The following is a 23,486-nucleotide window of genomic DNA, read 5'->3' as shown; positions in this document are numbered from 1 at the left end:
TTGCTGGTGTTGGGAAGCAGAGAGAGATACTGTCCCATTTTTAAGCTTTTTTGTACTGCTACTTTTAAAGTTGATTCTGGAGATTTGGAAGTTTTCAATGCTTCCAAGGTAATGTGAGCTGGGGAGTAATGTGGGCCTTTATTTTCTTGGTCTGTGCTATAGTTCAGGAATGGCTCTTAATCTCTTGAGATAGCTATTGATCCTGCTTCTTATGAGCCTTGCTCCCTTGGGACCAAAGCAATATTGCTTCTTAGAGCGCCTGTTCCCTCTTGACCAAAAACATTTCTCTCTGCCCCTGAACTTTAATTTAGCAGTTCAGGTCAGGAATGGAGCTGCCAAACCAAGTCCTATCCTGTGTCCATGGATAGTTAGAGTCCCTGGTAATCACTTTCTGATCAGTTGACAGGTCCCTTTGACATCTCTGGCTTGAGTGCTCCTGAAGTTGCCTCTGTGTCTATCAACAACATCATTTAGTACCTCCCCTGATTTTGCATCCATGTAGACTCTAGGTCAGCCTCTACCCCTGTGTCATAGATCCCTTCTTCCTAAGTGACCTTAGACTGAAAAAATGTTTTACACTTAACTTTTGTTAGCCCTGCCACTCCAGATTTTTATTTGAGGCATTATTTTAAACTTGTTTGGAGGAGAATGTTGGGAGAGATTGGATGAATGCTTTATCTACTCCATCATCTTGACTCTACCCCCAGAAGTCCATCTTGCATATTTTTTTTTTTTTGGATAATACATCACAGGTTTTGTTGAAATGTAACCAATTTTGTAAGAGGGATGATTTTGACCTCAAAAACAATGTTCCATTTATGGCTTTTTTTCATACAGAAGTTGCCTTTATAACTATATTATTCAAAATATCTTTAGTGCTACAAGATTCACATGATAAACACTTTAACTCCTATTCTTGTTCTATAGTGTACATTCAATGGAAAATAAAAAAGGCATTAACAACTATTTCATATACAAAGAAATGTAGATAACAGAAATGAACACTGAGGTGCTACAGTAATTTGATGATAATTATGACAACTTAATTGGCATTCTTTTTTGAGGGGAACCATCTTATATTATATAAAAATGCTTTCAAAACATAGGTTACACACATGCATGCATACATACATACACTGTGATACCATGTCACAATAGGCATGTTAAAGGCAGATTAGGTACAAAAGAATTACAGGAATTTCAATCAAGTACAACTTGAAGTAATATTGAATGAAGTTTAGCATCTGATCAATGGATCATATTTTCAATTCATTCAATTAGCTAATCCTGTTCAATTTTCTAAGTTATTCATATTGACTATGTTATTCATCTTAATTCTGCAAGGGATGCATATAATGCATTTATTTTGGCTAAAATGGAATGTGAAGTCACACCTTGGGTTCTTCATATAACTATCGGGATGAAACAGTCTAATTAATGGCAGTCACTGTTAGGCTGCTTAAATTACTAACACCTCATTTATGTTTTCTGAGAAAGTATGTTAGGAACAAAAACCTCACACTATTCCAACTAAAGGAGGTACACAAATGAAAGCTACTTGTAAGATGGCACTTCAATGTCATTTTTATAAAGGTCTTCCTTCGAGTGAAACCATTACACTGCCTCTTAATTTCTCTAAGCATCGAACAATCTTTAATATCATCCAAGCTATTTATTTGCCACTCATGTTTAATTCCTGTAAATTTCTTTTTAATGGCATCTTTAGAACTGGCATAAATCATATTGCTTTTTTAAAGGTCCACATTCAAGAGCTCAGAATATAAAAAATTAGGCTTTCTTTCACAGACTATTTTACTTCATAGGTAGCATCATTTAAAACATATTGGCATTCAGAGGTAGCAACTTTACAAAGGTTGTGTAGAGGTTCGCTATAGTATCGCTAATCTCACCCATCAACATACGCTTTGCTTCCTCTCAATTATCTGTATTTGTCATCACTTAAGCAGAAGAAAACTGTTTCCTTTTTTAATCCCCTGTTGAGTAGATTTCTTCATTTTCATGTCATTAATATGTTTTCATGTCATTCACAGTTATTCCAGAAGCCATGGTTTCTGAGGTGGTAAAGACTATGGCAGCAGATCCTCTTTAATAGCACTGAGGAAAACCATCATTTTCTATAAATTTTAAAGCATTACTCTGAGAAAGGTCCATCCTATTTATCAAACTACAAATGGTTCCATAATAAAATGGTTAGAATCCTTGATTTAGAGCAAGAATATCAAAATTGATATACTTTAGTTCCTCCAGCAATATTCATTTTCATTGGATGAGGAATTTACATTTAAAAAGCCAACTTAGTTACCTATAAGTCGTTCCATAGTCTGGAAACCATGTGATTTTTATTATACTTTATTTTTTATTTTATTTATTATATATATATTATATATGATATAAATCTATAATGTATTTATTTTATTATTTGTAGTATATTATATTTATATTTATTTCATTGCACTTTTGCTCTTTTCTTCCATTATGATACCATCTCTGCTGAAAGCAAAGAGAGCTATACAGAACTGATTATCACTTGTTTCATGGCTTTTCATGGCCACACTCAAACACCATATGATCAGCTTGGTGACCCTCAGAAAGTAAGCAGATTCTGTGTTGGGATCATAATTAAAGCCCTCTGATACAATTTGTATATAGCTCTTGTGAATCCAGATGAGACATCAAAGGAGAACTTCATGGAGGATCCTCAAAATATTCAACTTGACTATACTGTATCACACTGCAGTGTGTGTGTGTGTGGGGGGGGGGGGTGTAATGATTATTTTATTGTAGAATAACCAGGACCAGACTTTGGATAAAGCCTTTTCAGCAACAGAGAGAAATATGGTACCCTTACTAGTTATCTTCAAAATGCTAAGTATAATACTGACTGCTATATCTCATTTTTCTTATTAGATTTCCTCAGATGTCTAAAGTAACAATTCAATCTCTGCCCAAGACATTTCTCTTAACACTTGAAAACTTTAATAGAATATCTCACCTGGGAGCTTACTGTTCTTTGAATCTCTAATATATATAGTATTTTAAAAGTTAGTCCAATAACCACAGCATGACTTGTATTTCAAAAGGACTTATCTATCTTGGGTGAAGACATCTTAGAGAAGTTCTGAACTATCATTTCTCCTCTTCAGAATTCCCAACTTGTTCACAAGAATATAAACTAATTCCTCCTTTTCAATAATGCAATGGCAGTTTTATATAGGCCTAAGCATACACTAAGCAAAGTAAGGGCAGGAAAGATTTAGGTGTTTTTTTTTTTGTCATTTTATCCTTCTTGTAGCACAAATATCAGGCACTTACTAAATGCTGGGAAGGAAGGAAGGAAGGAAGGAAGGAAGGAAGGAAGGAAGGAAGGAAGGAAGGAAGGAAGGAAGGAAGGAAGGAAGGAAGGAAGGAAGGAAGGAAGGAAGGAAGGAAGGAAGGAAGGAAGGAAGGAAGGAAGGAAGGAAGGAAGGAAGGAAGGAAGGAAGGAAGGAAGGAAGGAAGGAAGGAAGGAAGGAAGGAAGGAAGGAAGGAAGGAAGGAAGGAAGGAAGGAAGGAAGGAAGGAAGGAAGGAAGGAAGGAAGGAAGGAAGGAAGGAAGGAAGGAAGGAAGGAAGGAAGGAAGGAAGGAAGGAAGGAAGGAAGGAAGGAAGGAAGGAAGGAAGGAAGGAAGGAAGGAAGGAAGGGAGTCTTGGTTTGGATGGCAGCCCATAAATCCCTGGCTCTTTTTTACTTTGGTTTCAGATAATATAATTATAAGACCATGTTAAATAAAGTATAGTAAACATATCTTCCCATTAGAGCATATTTATTGTAAAGCACGAAAACAAAAATAAAATATATGATTTTTTAGTTTTAAAGGTGCTGTGTGTAAAATGAACTAAGATAACAGATAAAATGGTTTCCTGAATTTGCCAGAATGATTCACTGAAACAAAATCAGACCTAAATAGCTATAGGATTGATGGCATATGTTGAAGCTGTTTCTGCCAAAAATTACAGCCTCATTAGACATTAGCAATAAACATTTTGATAACCATTAATACTGGAGTGGTATTTTATTTGGACAAAGGCAAACATTTACTGGAGATACTAAAGCTTCTATATTTTAAAGATATTATTTGAATATGTTTATCCATAACTCTCCCCTCTCTTCAGGTAAAATCTTGTACTTCATTCCAAAAAAAGTTCACAGGTCATTAAAGTGCTATAAAAAGTTTCTATCTCCCACCAGGCTTTCATCATGTTTAATGGACAGCTTACCATAGGGGAGTTAGTGGACAGTTTTGCCCATGGCTTATAAGATGTTTTTATTGCTGTTATATTTACAGAAATTAATCTGGATCTTTACCAGAAACTCCTAAAGGGATTCATCATCTGAATTCCCATTAGAAATACCTTCTGGTGAAAATAGGGCAGGAATTACTGTGAAATCCTCCAAAGGACCAGAGCTACCATTTGTAACAAGACAGTGATAAGAAGTTTCCAATTTTAAAAAAAGGAACAATACCATTGATTTGAATTTATTTCTCTCTAGGACTATAAGAAAGTCATTCAACTGATAAATAAGATAGAGCATAAAGAAATCTTCTTTCTGGGGAGAAGATAACTGACATGTTAAAATAAGATCGAATTTCCTTCTAATAAATTTGGAATTATGAAAAGAGCTCAAGCTACTTGAGGTCAGAAATGAGATTAAAGCTGTTTTATTGCCTTCTTCTATAATGCTATTAAGCACAAGTACCAGGCTTAGATCTTGGGTAGCTTGTTTAGACTCCCTTAAGAAAAGTCAGGAATTCCTCTCAGTTCAACAGGAGATTGAATTTAAAAAGTCATGTGCTTTTTTGGAACACATGAAAACTCTAAGAGGTCCTTACTCCGACTCCCACTTACATTAACAAGCTGAATTCTCATGAGGGTGATTATGTTTCCCCCTCAGGCTTCTAAAATCATCCTGAAGAGTTGTGGCGATTCTCTTAATAATATTTTTGCCCTGAGTTCTTATTCTGGTGTGTCCTCCTCAAAGTTAATTGTTGGTGATTACTGCACTAATGGGGCTGCCTTTTCCCCAACATGTCCTTTCTTGAACACCACCCAGCAAAAGAGAGATTGAGTTCCTCCTCAAGAGATTGAATCCTTAGTATACAAAGTTTGGCTCAGCAGCCAATTAAAAGGTTTTCAATCATCACACAGTAAATTAACAGGAAATTTTCATACAATACTTGTGAATGCTCTGAAGACAGGGCACTATTATTTTCTCCCAGGAATATCCCACATGGGATGGTGTTAGGCAGATCACACTGTGTGTGCATTGGGCCACTATTGCCAGTTCTGTATTATACTCATGCAACCCAAGAAGTAGGGGAGTAGCATGTCAAAGAATGAGGCTTATTTTTCTGTCTCAAAACATGAATGCAATAAAATTGGTTTATCTATAGACAAAACCCATCATGAAATGATAAGTAAAGTTTATAAAAGCTCATTTAAATAAGATTTAAAAGATTCAAAAAAGAGTTAAATTTAAAAGATTTAAAAACTCCAAAATGAAAATGATGACAGTTTACCATTGAGTGATATGTTAGGGGAAAGAAGGAAATGGAAATGGAATTTTTTTTTTCAAATCTAAGCAGTGCCATGAGGAAGACACAGTCAGGCAGCATCAATTTCTGTCCAAATAGATTACCCCATAAGTGGATCAGCAATAAAAAGAAGTCTCCAGTTGCTCATAATTATAATCAGTCTATGGTAGAAGTATCATTATCAGTTATTTGAGATCAATTCCCCTACTTGGGCACAACTACACCCCATGCTTCCTATCTGCAGACACTTCCATATTCCTAGATTGTCTCTCCCATGCTGATCTTGTGATCCTTAAATAATTTGTTCTTTAGGGAAACTACACTTAACACAGTCCATGTGGCTGTACACAAATCCTGCTTTTGATTTCTTTTTAAAGACTACCATTTAAACTTCTTTCCCTATTATTCTACATTCCTATGTCACAAACCCCTAGTGAGATTGTGAAATTTTTTAGGACTATTGCTATTTTTTATAATTTTTTGAATCCTTATAATGCTTAGTATATAACATATATGCACACATATATACATACATATCTGTGGTATATATATATATATATATATATATATATATATATATATATATATATATATATATATATATCTGTTATGGAAGATATGTATTATATCTTCTATAACAAACACTGTGATAGATTAATGAGTATGTATGCATGTGTATGATAAATGTCTTGGGTTGAAGTAAAGCATTTTGCTCATACAAATAGAATCTTTGTTTACCAGAAAATATTGGAGTCCAGTAGGAGCCCAGAAGGAGAATATTCTAAGCCAAAGCAATTACTTCTCTGCCTCAGGGAAAGTACAGACCAGCAAGTTTGCTTTTAAAAAAAAAAATTAGCTCTGATTCTTTGTAAAAATCACATCTGGTCTGAGAAACGATTTAGTTATCTCTAGAAGGGAGAAGACAATACTAAAGGAAGTAAGGCAAGAGGTAAGATGAAAAAGATGGACAGTCAGACTTGCATAGTCAAACTCTATATCTTTGGTTGAAATGTTGTAAAATCCCATAATACAAGACAAATTCACATTTCAGTACAGAATAGTTTCCAAAGCCTAAAGTGATTTTTTTTTATTATCTCATTTTAGATTGTCCCAATGCGTCCCATTAGTGTAGATGAAAGTTTACCTTATTAAAGAATAATATGTTGTTCTATTTCCTGTAAAATTTTCTTATAAATATTATCACATTCTATTTAGTGAGATAAGTATTTGCAAAGCTTCTCCCAGAGAACAAATTTGTGTTTCAAGTCATTAGGGCATCACTACAATGATACTTAAATAAACAGCACAGTAGTAGCCTGGGGGATTTCTGTAGCTTCTGAAAGTGCCTTTACTTTCACAGAGTAGTTGATACACCAGCAAAATCTGGCCAGCATATCTAAATTCCAAGGAAAAGTGAATTTTTACTGTTACACAGGGGAGGTGGTCTTACTTACCTATCTGGCAAAAGCACTCATTAATCAATTATCCTTAGATATTTTGCAATGTGATGTACAATGTCTTTTTCAGTCTTATATTTTTATATATTTATATTTCTCTCATTTGGAAAAAGATAGAGATAGAATGGAATGACTTGAGGAAAAAAAGAGGTAATTTTGCTATCCTAAAGAAATGGTGATGAAATGTTATCTAAATAAATAATAAATAAATCCTTCATAAATGTTTGCTTACTGACTGACTAACATATCACATACAATTTATTAATCCGTTGCATAGTCTACATCCTCTATTTTTTCCATGAAATATCCTTGTACCTTTTAAGAAAAACATATTAAAGGGGGAAAGGCAGATGATAATATTATACTTCCCAGCTAAAAACCTTTCAAAATTCCCATGGTCTAAAGGACCAGTGACTGAAGCTTGATGTCAAAGGTTCTCCACAATGACCCCAACATGAGTTTACAACACTAGTCCAATATTTATGTTTCATTTCTAACATTCAGGTCCTGCCTTTAGTCCATATTGCATTGGTAACTTCTCAGTGCCAACCACAAATTTCAAGGACCATGAGATGCAGGAATGGCATTAATTTGTATTGGCAGAAATGAAGTACCTTTATCTAGAAGTTCCTTCTTTATAGATCCAGTCCCTTTCTCTCTATCCCTTCTAACATTCATTCACGGCATCCAACTAAAAGAGTCTCTATTCCCCAAACACTACAAATACTCTAGCACATTTGTGCCAGCTTTGCTTAGAATACTTTCTGCCAAATTTATGGCTTTCTGAGATTTCTATTCATTTTTTTTAATTTATAGAATAAACAACCATTTCTATGTTCATCTATTCTTAAAAATGTCTCATCTTCCATAAAGTTTCCCCCTTGAGGCTTATCCCCAATCTTTCTGAACCTCAGAGAATTTTTTTTAACTGCTCCTTGAGCATGTATCATAACTTCTATATATCATTTAATATCACAAAATACAAGTGCTAGTAGGACTAGTGAAAAAAGCTCTGGAACTAGTCAGGAAAGATGGGGTTGCTTTATTCAAACTGAGACCTCCCATTGCATCCTGGACCATATGTGTTGTCCAGTTCTATATCTTGCCACTGGACCCAGATGACTCTTGAGGGGAAAGTGAGGCAGGTGATCTTGCACAGCTTTTCCTCATTTAAATCCAATTCACTTGCATGTCACAGCATTACCTCTCTGATGTCATCATCCTTTTAGAGAACAAAGAACAAACAACAACAATTGACAGGAGACTGGGAGGTTCTTTTTGACACCTCCTTCTTGGTTTGACTCCTTGACCAATAGTAAATTGTGAAAGCTAAAGCTTAAAAGGAGCGACCTTGGACCTTTTCCCAGCTAAGGTAATTTGCCCCCTGAAAATGGGCCTCAGTTCTTTTTTTAAAGAGCTTTTTAAAATTTCAAAATATATACAAAAATAGTTTTCAACATTCACTCTTGCAAAACCTTGTGTTCCAATTTTTTCCCATCCTTCCCTCCCCTAGACAGCAAATAATTCAATATATGTTAAACATATACAATTCTTTTATACATATTTCTACAATTATCATGCTGCACAAGAAAAAATCAGATAAAATAGTTTTAAAAAAAGAGAGAGAAAGAAAACAAAAAGCAAGCAAACAACAACAAAAGTGAAAATACTATGTTGTCTTCCATGTTTGGTCCCCATAATTCTTTCTCTGTTTGTAGATGGCTCTCTCCATCACAAGTCTACTGGAATTGGCCTGAATCAAATCATTGTTGAAAAGAACCATGTCCATCAGAGTTGATCATCACATAATTTTGTTATGTACAATGGTCTCCTGGTTCTGCTCACTTCACTCAGCATTAGTTCATGTAAGTCTCTCCAGGCCTTCCTGAAATCATGCTGCTGATTGTTTCTTATGGAACAATAATATTCCATAGCATTCATATAGAATAACTTATTCAGCCATTCTACAACTGATGAACATCCACTCAGTTTCCATTTTCTTGCCATTACAAAAAGGTCTGCCACAAATATTTTTTGTACATGTGGGGCCTTTTCCCTTTACTATGATCTTTTTGGGATACATGGGCTTCAGTTCTTGTTTATCTCTGCATTTGTTTTTAGTTATATTAAGTGAAGGAACTGAAAACTACTTGTGAGTTTTAAAAAGACAAGAGAATGGATATCTAGGTGTCCTAGTGCCCCAATGTCCCAATATCTGGGTTTTGCAAACTGTCCAACCTCAATATCTTGAAAAATGTATAAGTTGCCCTCAAAACCCAGACTAATGATAGCTGAGATAATAACTCACACCTTACTCAGTGGATAGAGCACCAGCCCTGAATTCAGGAGGACCCGAGTTCAAATCTGGTCTCAGACACTTAACACTTCCTAGAGTGTGATCCTGGGCAAGTCACTTAACCCCAGCCTCAAAAAAAAATAAAGAAAGAAAGAAAGAACCCATACCTTATTTGGACATAAAGAAATTTGGTGGGGCCAATACTTTGAAGAAACTATACTAAGGATAAACCATTCTTCTCAGAGTCTTAAGTAAAATAGGAAAGAGTATGCTCCAGAGGTATTATAGGAAAATATTTTTATTACTTTTGTACTTGTTATATCTTCAAAGTAAATATCCCTAGGTAAAAAGCCAATCAAAGCTAGGGAGTATTACATGGTTAAAAGAATGAGAACCCTAACTGGTTCTTAACTGGCTTCACTGGCATCTAACAGTGGGAGAAATATAGCCAATAGGGGCTCAAGTGAATGGCAATAGAGAAGAAATATTTCCCAAGGCTTCAGAAATTGTTTAGAGTCCTAAAGGGAAGGTGTGGCTGTTTGACTCTGCAAAAATGGGTCAAATTATGCATGCTATAAACAGATGAGGAAAAAAAGTCATAGAGCTGACTTGCCAGTCATTAAGTGACAGAAATGGGATTTGGACCCATTTCCTCCTACTCCAAATCAAGCATTTTGTACAACCCTCTGCCCGAGAACTTATGTGAGGTACTAAGGGAAATACAAAGTTTAGCTGACATTTGGTTCTTGTTTTCTTAAAGCTTATCGACTAGTAGAAGTATGACAAAATATACTCAGATATCTTTGGCACAAACTAATTAGATGACTAGGGAATTATAAGAGGTGTAATATAAGATCTGAGAGGGATAAGCCATTTCTGAAAGAGGGAGAACAAAAGAAGCAGAATGAGGGAGATGGCATTTGTGTTGGACTTGAAAGGACAGGTAGGAATTCAGTAGATAAAAGGAAGGAGGTGAGGACATTCCAGGCATAAGAAAAAGCATGAACAAATGCTCAGAAGTGGAAAAGTACAAAGAATGTTCAGAAGCTAGAGAAAAGCCCAATTTTACTAGATCACAGAGTATGTGAATGGAAGTAGTATGAGATAAGGCTAAAACATTTTAACTCAATTTTGTAGAATGTTATAACTGGGAAGATCCTTAAAGAAGGATTGGAATTTAAGAGACCATGGAAAGAGAATAAAACATATCCTTAGGGAACATCCACATTAAGGACTCTCTAATTAAGATGACTATAACAAAAGGAAATGAAATTGCCTTTCGTTATAGTTACATTAAAAATAGACCAGGTCTGTCTGAGCATGAGTAAAATGGGTTAATACTGAAAATTTTCCTCAATCTGATCTACCAGATATTCTCTTTATATTCCCAGAGATGTGAAATCAATGCTTATACTTTCCAACCATCAGAATCTTCATATAAACAGATTATAAAAAGAATTTCCATTGTGTAAACACATTATAGCAAATTTCTAGTTTATTCCATTTTGCCTGGGACCAGCTTTAGTCAATTCAAGTTTACTAAAGAATGGATTTATATCATCTTCCTCAACTTTGTACAATTCTTTTCAAACTCATTTCCTTCCCACCTGCTTTTCCTCCTGACATTTCCTTTTTTCTGTTAAGAGCTCCACTGTTACCCATAATCAAATCCTTTCGGTTTTTTTTTTTTTTTTCTCTTTCTCTAGTCTACTTTCCACTGCCCTTCCAGGGACTATTCATTCTACTTCATGACAATGAACTTTACTTCATGACAATGATCAAACCTTCCCCTCCTTTCCCTTTAATACTACCCTATTAGAAACTCTTATTATCTCTTACCTGATTTATAATCTTTTAAATGTTTTCCTGGCTTTCAATGTCATATCCCCTCCCCTACCATTTTACTCTCTATAATTCTTCCTGGCATAATAGCTTTCTGAAATATAGCTTTGATTTCATCAAACTCTTGCTTAAAAGCTTCCATTGGCTCCCCAGTGCCTACCAAATAAACTCCATAGTCTTCAGCATTCACTTACACAGCCATTCTGATCTTCTTGCCAATCCTCACATGTCAAAGAAAATGGGTCACTGCAAAAACAAACTGATCCCTAGAGAGATGAGACTGGACACCTAGATGCAATTCAGCTTCACCCCTTTTCTGAAGAGAAGAGGAAGCAAAAAGAATTAAATGCCTTCTCCATGACCATCCCCCAAAATTGCAAAAGACACATCTTTTAATTAAATTCATACTCTATTCTTTTTTTAAAAACCTTATATTTGACACTTCAGTATTTCTTTTTCACCCTCATCAATCAACAGATATATTTTATATATCTTCTATGTACCAAGTATTCTAACATATGCCAAAAAAAGAAAAAAAGCCCAATCCCTGTCCTCTGAAAATTTAGTTGAGGAAACAAGACTGATAGTACAAGGGCAATGACAATGATTAATGTAGAAAATATGTTCTAATAGACTCATAAATTCAGACCATGAGGAAACTGAGGCTCAATGAAGTTAAGTGATTGTTTAAGTTCATTCAGAGATAGTAAGTAACTTAAGTAGCTTCAGAACTCACATCTTGTGATTAGAGCCAGCACTCTCCATTGTACTATACTGCCACCAAAACAACCACAGGATTCTGGGTTGATTTAAACAGAAAATATTTGAAGGAATCATAAAACTTCCCCTTATTAAAATATTATTTACAAGATAAAATGTAGGTTGATCTCAATGATCATCATGTCAACAATCTATTTTGGGGATTCTCAATGGTAATTTTCCAGGCTTATACTGGTTACCCTCGGCTGCCCAGCGGGCATCCATGACAGCCTCTCTCACCGCAGGCTTTGAGAGAGCTAAGAAGAGAACCACAATTTCTACCTGCCATCCTTTTTCCAGATGTAAACAATAGAATATGTTCCCTCCTGAAGATAAAAAGTAGCTCACTGCACGGCTAATGGGCTCTCCTCTGAGAGGCAGGAAGTGTTCAACTTCACTTTGTGCTTGACAGTGCAGAAGAATGAGAATGAGAGGGATGGAGATGCACAGGTGACAGTGACTTGAATCCCTGACTTTTCCTTTTTCCTTTTCTGTCTAATTTTTTCTAGCATTTCAACTAACATTTAAAAAAAGGTGTTTTGTTTTGTTTTGTTTTAGTGATGAACTTTCACTTGGAAGACTTAACCAAAGCTTTACAGGGAAAGTCAAAAAGAATTTAATCATCACCATTGCAATCTTGTTCTGAGAGAAACATACACTTCTTCCTTATATTGCAGTATTTTCTAGGACATCAGTTTAGCTTGTTCTATTTTTTTCTCTTTTACCTTCAGATTGGTACATGTTAGAAAGAGGAAATGTACACGGTGGAAAGAGTACTGGACCCATCAGAAATCATTTGAGTCATTTCAGGCCATGTGACCCTAACAAGTCATTCTGTCTGCCTGAGACTTTTTCATTTGAAAACTAGAGATATTTGCACTGACTTCTTCTCAAGGTTGTTGTGAGAAAAGCATTTTGCAAGTCATACATAGCTATCTACATGTGAATTTCTATAATAATAATAAATCCCTACAATCCCCTCTCCTCTTAATTTTATTACCTAATAATAAACTATTTTTTAAATAGCAGTGTGTAGTTTTGCTCCATCACAATCCCCTCTATAAAAAGAGTCATTTCTCAATGACTTCAGCACCATGCTTATATGTTCCTATACACAACATGCTATTCCCCCATCTCTATAGCTTTATCCAACTAGTCCCCAAAGTCTACAATCATCACTACCTTGTGGAATGCCTAGATTCCCTCAATCCCATTTAAGGCTTCATCTAGTTTCCCCCCAAAAAAATTATTAATGTACTCTTCTCCCTGAAATTATTTTGTATCTAGCTTTTCTTTGCTTGGATTTATGCTGTTGTACCCTCCATCAGAACGTAATCACCTTGTGAGAATCAAATGAGACAATATTTTTAAGGCATGTAATACATAGATGCTTTAAATGCCCAGCACATAGCAAGCACTTAAATGCTTTTTCCCATTGAAAACTAAGACTAATTCATTTCCAGCTTTGTATTCCTAGCGACTAGTACAATGGTAGCTATGTAATGGTAGCTATGTAACAGATACTTGCTGAATGGTTAAACTTGAAACCCTGCCATCATTACTGTTGACTTTCCTAACCTATACTTTAATCCATTCCCTCAAGTCTCATTACACTTAGCTATTCCTATCTTGGTTTCAATATAGCATGGGTCCACAAAAGAAATTAAATAGGAATTTTGGGACAATTTTACAGAAACTGTACTTGAATGCCAGTAGACAATAAAGAAATAATTTCAAAATGCATAAATATATGCATAGTATAATGGAATGTCAACATATTTTATCTCTTAACATAGTAATTCAGAATTATTCTCTGGTACAAAGGGAGGGCCAAAATATTTTGTATGAATTTCTAGAATTAGAAGTGCCATACCTAACTCCCACTAGATAGGAGGGATAACTACATTTTCATCCTTACAATAAAATGTAAAAAAAAAATTACATTTTAGATCTCCTCCATTAACCAAAACTATTTCACTTTATACTTAGAAATTCCTACCAATTCTCACTCTTATCTCAATCATCTTATTTATCTTCTGTCTTCCCTACTTCTTCCCAAACACACTTTTTGCCCTCAAAGCACCCTTAGAGTCACTTGATGTCTCCCTTAATTTCATAGTTTTTTTCTGATTTAATGCTCTTATGTTTATAATCAACTATATAGTCAACCATTTCAACAATGTAAATCACCTTTAATCTCTTCTTTTATGTACTGATAGTACTAATCTCCAAAATTTGGTCACCCTCTAACTTGATATAAAGACAACTCATTCAGTTTCAGCCTTTTTTTTTTCTATAACACAAAAATTTTCTATGTCTCTTTACTTATTATTTTTCATTTTTTTCATATTTTCCCTTTCTACACTCATCTAATTCCCTCAATTTCAAAAGAATCACCTTTATGAAAAATGAGTCATAAAAATGACTCAAAAATGTTAAGGACAACAATGTTGAAGAAAAAGGGATAATGTAAAAAAAAATAACAGTTCTTTTTTTCATTTAATAGTATTTTTATTTTCCAATTACATGTAAAAATAGTTTTCTACATTCTTTTTTTGTAAGATTTTTGAATTCTAAATTTTCTCCCTTTCTCCCTTATCTCCCTCATCCCCAAAACAAGCAATCTGATATAGGTTATACATATACAATCATTTAAAACATATTTTCATATTAGTCATGTTGTGAAAAAAAATCAGAACAAAAGTGAAAAACTATAAGAAACAAACAAAATAGGTGAGTATAGTATGCTTTGATCTGCATTCAATCCCCGTAGTTTTCTCTCTGGTTGCAGATGGCTCTTTCCAAAACAAGTCTATTGAAATTATCTTAGATGACTGTATTGCTGAGAAGAATTAAGTCCGTCATAGCTGATCATCATACAATCTTACTGTGTGTATAATGTTCTTCTGGTTCTGCTTGCTTCACTCTGCATTAATTCATGTGTAATGTTGGAGAAACTGAGGCAAGATAGAGATTAGAGTGGTTTTAATATTTTATTTGGATTTCTGAGAGGGAAAGATTTTCTGGGACTAAAGGATCCATTTTGGTCCCAGGGCTGATGTCTCAAAGCATTCAGCAGCAGCAGTAGCAGCAGCAGCAGCAAATGTGAGATTCCAATTGTTTTTATATACATGGCTCCAAGATCAGGGGAGACAAGGGCAATAGGTGGAGTCAGAGCATTAGTGAAGGTGGGAATTTCCAGGAATGGACCATCAATCTGTTTCTGACAGAGTGGGGGCTGAGGACAATAAATTCTTGATAACTTAGAAGGACTTAGGAGCCAGGATGTCTAAACTCCCCCTTATCTTTATATTACACATTTACAATTTATAACCTTTGAGTAGCCAACCCTAAATTATGTCAGTCCTAATGGTAAGGAGGAGGAGATTGCAATCAGGGGGTTTGAGGCAAAACAATTCAAGGAAATGAGGCAGAACAATTTAGGGAAACTGAGGTAGGACAATTTAGGGAAACTGAGTCAGGGCAATAAAAGGAGCCTGTGGCATGACACATATAAGTCCTTCTAGGCTTTTCGGAAATCAGCTTGCTCATTATTTCTTATAGAACAATTATATTCCACTACATTTATATACCACAACTTATTCAGCCATTACCCAGTTAATAGATATCCACTTAATTTCAAATTTCTTGCCACCACAAAAAGGGCTGCTATAAACGTTTTTGCACATGTGGATCCATTTCCCTCTTTTATGATCTTTTTAGGATATAAAACCCAGTACTGGCACTGCTGAATCTAATAATATGCACAGCTTTGTAGCCCTTTGAGCATAATTCCAAATTGCTGAAGAAAATAATACACTAAAAATAAGAATTGAGCAAATGGAAGCGTGTATCACAAGGAAATCATGAAGAAGGGAAAAGAACCACATGTGCAAAAATGTCAGTAACAGCTCTTTTTGTGGTAGCCAAATTATCTAGTAACATTTTAACATAAGATGATGTAGCCCCATAAAGAGTGCAACCTTTTTTCAATTCCTTAATTTTATCCAAATCAAAAGGAGTGTATCTTCTCCTTTTTTGATCTGAAGAATTAAGCTCTTCAATTACAAGGTATGCATTTATTTTTAAATCAGATGTATCCTCTCCTTCATTTTTTGCCTTAACCAATGCCTTTTCTAATTTTCTCATAGGCTGCTTCATAGGTGATTCTGTTTGTGTTACTGCTCCTTCCCTCCTCCTTCTTCCTCCACTCATGAAGGGTTAATTAAGGGAAGAGGAGATGGGAAATGCTCCTGTTGTGAAGTGCCATACTCAGAATAATACTTAACTCCGTTATCTGATTCCTTCTTTTCACCTAATTTAGTTGGCACCTTCCCCTCCTGCTCTTTCTTCTTTTTCCTTATTCTATAACTTATATAATTTCCTAAAGCCAGTGGTATTAGATTGTATGTATTAAGTGTATCTTTGGAAATTGAGTCAGGTCCATTTTTATTGTAGTATTCACAAAGTTGTTCTCCTTCTAATTTTCACTTGTCTAGATCCAATTCTTTTTCCATAGAAAACTAAGGAGATGTGTACTCTACAGTTTCTAAAAATTCAGTGATCTGCTCCCAAATTATAATCAACCCTTGGCTTTTCATAACCCTGACAATGCTCTCTACACATTTTCCTTGAAGAGAAACAGAAGGCTGTTTTCTAAACTTCTGTCCCATTTTAGCTGAAATTCTACTTTAGCTCTTTAACAAAATTTCATTGTTGTACTCACCCTAATTTCTGGGTCAGAGAGACTTTTCCACTGGATCAGGATCAGAGGCTTCTCCACTGAAATCAAGATCCTGTCTGCCCCACGTTCAGGCGCCAAAATATAATGTTCTCTCCTCTAAAAAATGTAATGTTCTCTGGGAGCAGGTTTCTTAGGGAGTTTCTGGAGGCAGCCTTTGTTTCAGTTCAGTTCAATAATCCCAAATGCAACCAGGAGTTAAAGTTCAAATCCTTTATTGTCTCTTCAAAGTCTTGAATCTTTTTCTGGGGCCTGGTTAGCTTTCTTAGAGCCTTATCTCTCTCCTTGGTTCCGAGAGCTCTCTCCAAATGTCTCCATCCAGCACAAAGGTGGAAGTTGGAATGAATCTTGACTCCTACTTACAGAGAATGGGCTTGTGGGCTTCTGTGGGCTTGTGGAACTTCTGGAAGTCCAAGAGTAAGCTGGTCCTTTAGTGGGCTTGTGAACTCCTTATATATGCTCTCTAAAGGTATGAAAACCAATGATTGAACTCCTTTAAAGGTATGGACTCCTTTAAAGGTGTGAACTAAGTACTAAGTACAGAACTTGTTTCAAGCTCTGGCCCATAACAATATATGATTATCTCAATAGATGCAGAAAAAGCAATTGATAAAATTGATAAAGTCCAATATCCATTCCTATTAAAAACACTTGAGAGTATAGGAATAAATGGACTTTTCCTTAAAATCTATTTAAAACCATTAGCAAGCATCATATGTAATGGTGATAAAATGGAACCATTCCCAATAAGATCAGGAGTGAAACAAGGTTACCCACTATCACCATTACTATTCAATATTGTATTAGAAATGCTAGCTTTGGCAAAAAGAGAATAAGAAATTAAAGGAATTAGAGTAGATCATGAGGAAACCAAATTATCACTCTTTGCAGATAATATGATGGTATACTGAGAGAACCCTAGAGAATCAACTAAAAAACTATTAGAAATAATCCACAACTTTAGCAAATTGGCAGGATACAAAATAAATCTACATAAATCATCAGCATTTTTATATAGCCCTAACAAAATCCAACAGCAAGAGAAACAAAGAAAAATTCTATTTAAGATAACTGTCAATAGTATAAAATACTTGGGAATCTATCTGCCAAGGGAAAGTCAGGAACTATATAATCAAAACTACAAAACACTTTCCACACAAATTAAGTCAGATCTAAACAATTGGAAAAATATCAAATGCTCTTGAATAGGTTGAGCAAATATAATAAAAATGATAGTACTACCTAAATTAATCTATTTATTTAGTGCTATATCAAGTGCCAATCAAACGCCAAGAGACTATTTTACTGACCTAGAAAAAATAACAACAAAATTCATCTGGAAGATAAAAGGTCAAAAATTTCAAGGGAATTAATGGGGGAAAAAAAGCAAATGAAGGTAGCCTCGCTGTACCAGATCTAAAATTATATTATAAAGCAGCAATCATCAAAAACATTTGGTATTAGCTAAGAAACAGAGTAATTGATCAGTAGAATAGGTTAGGAATAGGAACTATAATCAATGACCATAGTAATCTAGTATTTGACAAACCCAAAGACCCCAGCTTTTTGGATAAGAACTCACTATTTGACAAAAACTGCTGAGAAAATTGGAAGCTAGTATGGCAAAAACTAGGCACTTATCCACACCTAACACCAAATACCAAGATAAGGTTGAAATGGGTTCATGATTTAGACATAAAGAATGATATTATAAACAAATAAGAAGAACATAGGATAGTTTACCTCTCAGATCTGTGGAAGAGGAAAGAATTTATGACCAAAAAAGAACTAGAGATCATTATTGATCACAAAATAGATAATTTTCATTATATCAAGTTTTAAAGTTTTTATACAAGCAAAACTAATACAGATAAGATTAAAAGGGAAGCAATTAACTGGGAAAACATTTTTTCATTCAAAGGTTCTGATAAAGGCCTCATTTCTAAAATATATAGAGAATTGACTCAAATGTATAAGAATTCAAGCCATTCACCATTTGATAAATGGTGAAAGGATATGAACAGACAGTTTTCAGGTGAAGAAATTGAAATTATTTCTAGTCATATGAAAAGGTGCTCCAAATCACTATTGCTCAAAGAACTGCAAATTAAGACAACCTTCTGATATCACTATACACCTGTCAGATAGGCTAAGATGATAAGGAAAATAATGATGAATGTTGGAGGGATGTGGGAAAAACTGGGACACTGATACATTGTTGGTGGAACTGTGAACAGATCCAACCATTTTGGAGAGCAATTTGGAACAACACTCAAAAATTTATTAATACCCTTTGACCCAACAGTGTTTCTACTGGGTGTATATCCCAAAGAAATTTTAAAGAAGAGAAAGGGATCCACATGTGCAAAAATGTTTATGGCAGTCCTTTTTGTAGTGGCTAGAAACTGAAAACTGAATGGATGCCCATCAATTGGAGAATGGCTGAATAAATTATGGCATATGAATGTTATGGAATATTATTGTTCTATATGAAACGACCAGCAGGATGATTTCAGAGAGGCCTAGAGAGACTTACATGAACTGATGCTAAGTGAAATGAGCAGAACCAGGAGATCACTACACATGGCAACAAGATTATACGATGATCAAGTCTGATGGACGTGGCTCTCTTCAACAATGAGATGATTCAAATCAGTTCCAATTGTTCAGTGATGAAGAAAGCTATATACATTCAGAGAGAAGACTGTGGAAACTGAGTGTGAACCACAATATAGCATTTTCATGCTTTCTGTTGCTATTTGCTTGCATTTTGTTTTCCTTCTCAGGTTGTTTTTGTTTTTGTTTTTTTCTTTCTAGATCCGATTTTTCTTGTAATGCAAGATAGCTATATAAATATGTATACATATATTGGATTTAACATATATTTTGATATATATTGTATACTCTTGGTTGAAAAGCAAATTAATTGGGGGAAAAGAAAATATATATTAAAAATTTTCAAATGAGAATAACAAAATTAAATCAAATGGAAAGATTGAGTGTACCCAATTTTATATTTTTGCCTTAAAAACAAAATTGGTTAGTAAAGTTTCTGCACATCCCTTTGTCAGCAGTGACAGAATTTGTGCCCATCCTTTCAAAATATCAATCTACCCATACACAGCACAGTCAAAGACCCTAGAATATTGGGTGGACAGAAGAGATGGCAAATAATTGAAGTAGAATGGATTCCTTACCCTTGTCAAAAAAAAAAAAAAAAAAAAAAAAAGATGCAAGGAAACTAACTTGGTGCCCAAACTCCATTCCAACAAAAAAGCCAATAGACACATTTTTCTTTGCCACTTTCCTTTTCACTATCTGAACTCAGAGGTGTTTTTGAGAGACTAAAATATGGTGCTCAACTTCTTCAGAGAAACCTCAGGTGGCTCGAAGAGGGTTTTCTTCTCTAGTGGAAAGCTATTTTTATTTTCTCTTCACTAGCAAATACCAATAACTATCCCCAAGAAATTACCCACTGTGGATGTTTCTCCCCCTATTATGCTAGGGTGACATCCTGAATCAGATGAAAAGATTCCTGTCGCCTTGTTTGTACATGAGAGGCTCATAAAAAGCAAAAGGAGTCAGTGAAAATAACGACTAGCAGCTATCTACCAACCAGACCCCATTAGTGCAAATCTCCCCAGCTAGTCATAAAGGTTTCGTGGATGGCTGCCATTTCGAAACAACCTACTGTATAATAAACATGCTAGGGGGATGTTATTGATGGTTTTCTCCTGGGGCTCAGAGTGTTCACTGATGTATCACCTTGGATGTGACATATAAGGTTTCAGTGCATGATTTCAGGGCTTTGGAAAAAGCATCCTCATCATTTGCTTGGGCCAAAAGCATCTCAAAGAGAGCTTCCTTTTATTCTACAAGTAAGCAGGAACTAAGGAAACTTAATTGCCAAGTGTGGATATGTCTCCTCAGCACCCATTAGCTGGAACAGGCTACCAGGCACCTGCAGCTCATTAAAGCTGCGGAGCCTTTTAAAAAAGGAGAAAAAATAAATTGTAGAAACCTTAGGGCAAATCTCATTATTGCCTTTGATTTAGTGTAAATCTGAGGGGGGAGAGATTAATGTTCTGGGGAAGGAAGGGCTCTGTTTCTTCTGCTTGGAGAAGCTTGGTGCATCACAACCACATTCTCTTGGGTGAAGTTTCACCTGAGGAGTGTCTTTATTAGTTCCCCAACTTAACAGAGCTAAAACTGTTTGTTGTTGATTATGGCAGAGCTGCCTTAATGCTTTATCTCTAAAGAGGGAGGGTGGGCATGGGAGAGGAGGGGAACTGAGGGGAAGAAAATTTCTCTACTAGGACAATCTTCCAATCATATTCCCCTTAGGCTATGAAATGGGATGACTTGTCCAAACATTAAAATAACTCTGATCCCAGATTTGTAAAACCAAACAAGAAACATAATAGAATTTCCCAGCTGAAATGCCAGTCATACCTGCTCCCTATATCTAAAATTAATCAGATAAGAGTTAAGTGTTAGGAACCTGCTTACTTAATCACTTATGGCAGTCTCATAATTTTGAATTGATAACTTACTGTTGGTCTAAACTCATCACGATCCTATCATGGACCATTATACACAGGACCTTCTATCTTCCACTAGATCTCAAAGTCTATCCATGTTCATGTTCTGTTTCTTTCTGGGATAATGTCTAGCCATCTCATCCTTTGCCTTTCCTTTTCCTTTTGCCTTCAGTTTTTCCCAGTATCAAGGTCTTTTTCAATGAGTATCATCTTCTCATTGTGTGGCCAAAGTATTTATTTCACCTTCAGTGTTTGACCTTTCAGTAAAATAACCTGAATTAATTTCTTTAAATATTGACTGATTTGATACCTTGATATCCATCTATCCATTTGAAAGTATCAATTCTGCAACACTCAGCTTTCCATACAATCCAACTCTCACAGCTATACATTGCTACTCAGTTTTGACAAGACCACAATTCTGAACTGATAGCTTAATACATTCTAGCTATTTGGGAAAGCATGATAACATTTTTATAAAACTTGATAAAGTAATATTTCAAATTTAAAATTCACAAGAAGTACACAGTAATAAAAAAAATTTCACACAGTTATAGGCAAAATGAGACATATTTTAGACATGGTTGACATAAGAATTTATTTCACTTGACTAGGCATATTTGTTACAAGAGTATAAAATGTTTTTTTTTCTTTTTCCAAAGAAGGGGAAGGTGAAAAGAAAATAAGTAGTTATTAATGGAAAAAGTGAATAAAAAGACAAATTAAATTAACTTAGTATCTCTAACACCTTTAGCTATTGTTACCTGATTTGTTTTGTCATCTGTTTTCAGTAGGCATTTTCCCGTTCTCTACTGTGCTAACATAGAACAATAAATCTTAGAAAAGGGCACATAAAAGGGGGCCAAATGACTGAAACAAGGGGCTGTTTTTCTGTTTTTAACATGGTAGGGGCATCTTGACTTAAAGCTGGCTTGTCCCTTTAGGGGCAGCATGTTCTATGACCTTGATTACAAGCATAAAACATGGAATGCAGAAGTTGCAGTTTTGCCTATAACCTTCAAGGAAAAATGAAGAAAAAGGAAAATTACACAAGACTTGATTAGATATAGGGGGAAGGATTCAGGTACACATTCTGCTTAACCTTTCCAATTTTCAATTTTTTTTTTGATGATTAGAGCATCCAACAGCAGCTCTTTGCCTCAATTATTTCTCTGGAATATAGAAACCAGAAACTTTCCTCTTCCCCAATGCAGATCACGCCCCAACCTTCACTTTCTCTTCCTCTCCTCACTATACAGAGCTAACCTTCATGGTTAAGGCTGAATTTGAACTCCTATTTTCCTGAATCCAAAATCTCTGTTCCACTTCACTGGTCAGTTTTCTTCCCTGGAATGAAGTTAATATAGAAGTCATAACCTCCTTAAGTATTATCACCACATAAATGACTACATTGCCTTGGAGGGACTGGAAGACAAGTTCACCTGAAGAGCAAAGTTTGTAGTGAAAGAAAAAAGAGCCCTTTTTTTCTTTTTTCTTCTTTAATAAATGAGAGAGTTAAATTTTAAGACCTTTAAGGTCTTTTTTTCAATTCAAGCAAAATCTCTGATCCTATGATTTATATTTGGGTGGCAAGAGTAAAGAAATATTTTCTAAAAGATTTGCTCAAGACTGAAGATGATTTCAAGATTTTAATTGAAAAATAAAACTTTAATTCCCTAGACAAGAAATATACAGGAGCAAGAAGAGCTCCATTAATTAGCCAATTTGGATATTAAATTCTCATTTCATTATATTGGCAACCCTGCTACTTATTAAGTTGGAAACGGTATGAAAGAGAAAGAAAGGTATGAAAGAATGCAAGGAAGTTTTCTATGACAGCTTGTCATAGGACTGCTTACATGATGCAATCTTTATTCTAAGTGCCACAAATGACAAAAGTCCAAATGACAAGTAAATCAAGAATAGACTTTTGATGTCACTGATACTGTCATCCCAAGATGGGGAAATTTCCTCCATCAATGCCAGTTTGTACCTTCTCAGCAAAGTACAGTCTTAGGGAGTTACATAAAGCAGTATTTGGTGCTAAACTCAAGTAGAAATGGGGGCCAATAATTTGCAGTGGATAGTGTCAGACCTGAAGTCAGGAGGATCCAATTTTTAATCCAACCCCAGGCACTCATTAGTTTTGTGACTCTGGGCAAATCACTTAACCCTGTTTACCTCAGTTTCCTCATCTGTAAAATGAGCTGGAGAAAGAAATGTCAAACCACTCCAGTATTTTTGCCAAAAAAAAACCC

The 23,486-nt window shown here is 35.1% G+C and overlaps 1 pseudogene; it reads right to left on the bottom strand.

Annotated features, from left to right (window-relative positions):
• Positions 1-1,585: 1,585 nt before the first annotated feature.
• Positions 1,586-2,067, bottom strand: LOC141559439 (cofilin-2 pseudogene; annotated as a pseudogene).
• Between the last annotated feature and the right edge of the window lie 21,419 nt (positions 2,068-23,486).

The sequence above is a fragment of the Sminthopsis crassicaudata genome, chromosome 3 (genome assembly GCF_048593235.1).
Source record: "Sminthopsis crassicaudata isolate SCR6 chromosome 3, ASM4859323v1, whole genome shotgun sequence".
Classification (NCBI taxonomy): domain Eukaryota; kingdom Metazoa; phylum Chordata; class Mammalia; order Dasyuromorphia; family Dasyuridae; genus Sminthopsis; species Sminthopsis crassicaudata.
This window is presented reverse-complemented; position numbering and strand designations above follow the sequence as displayed.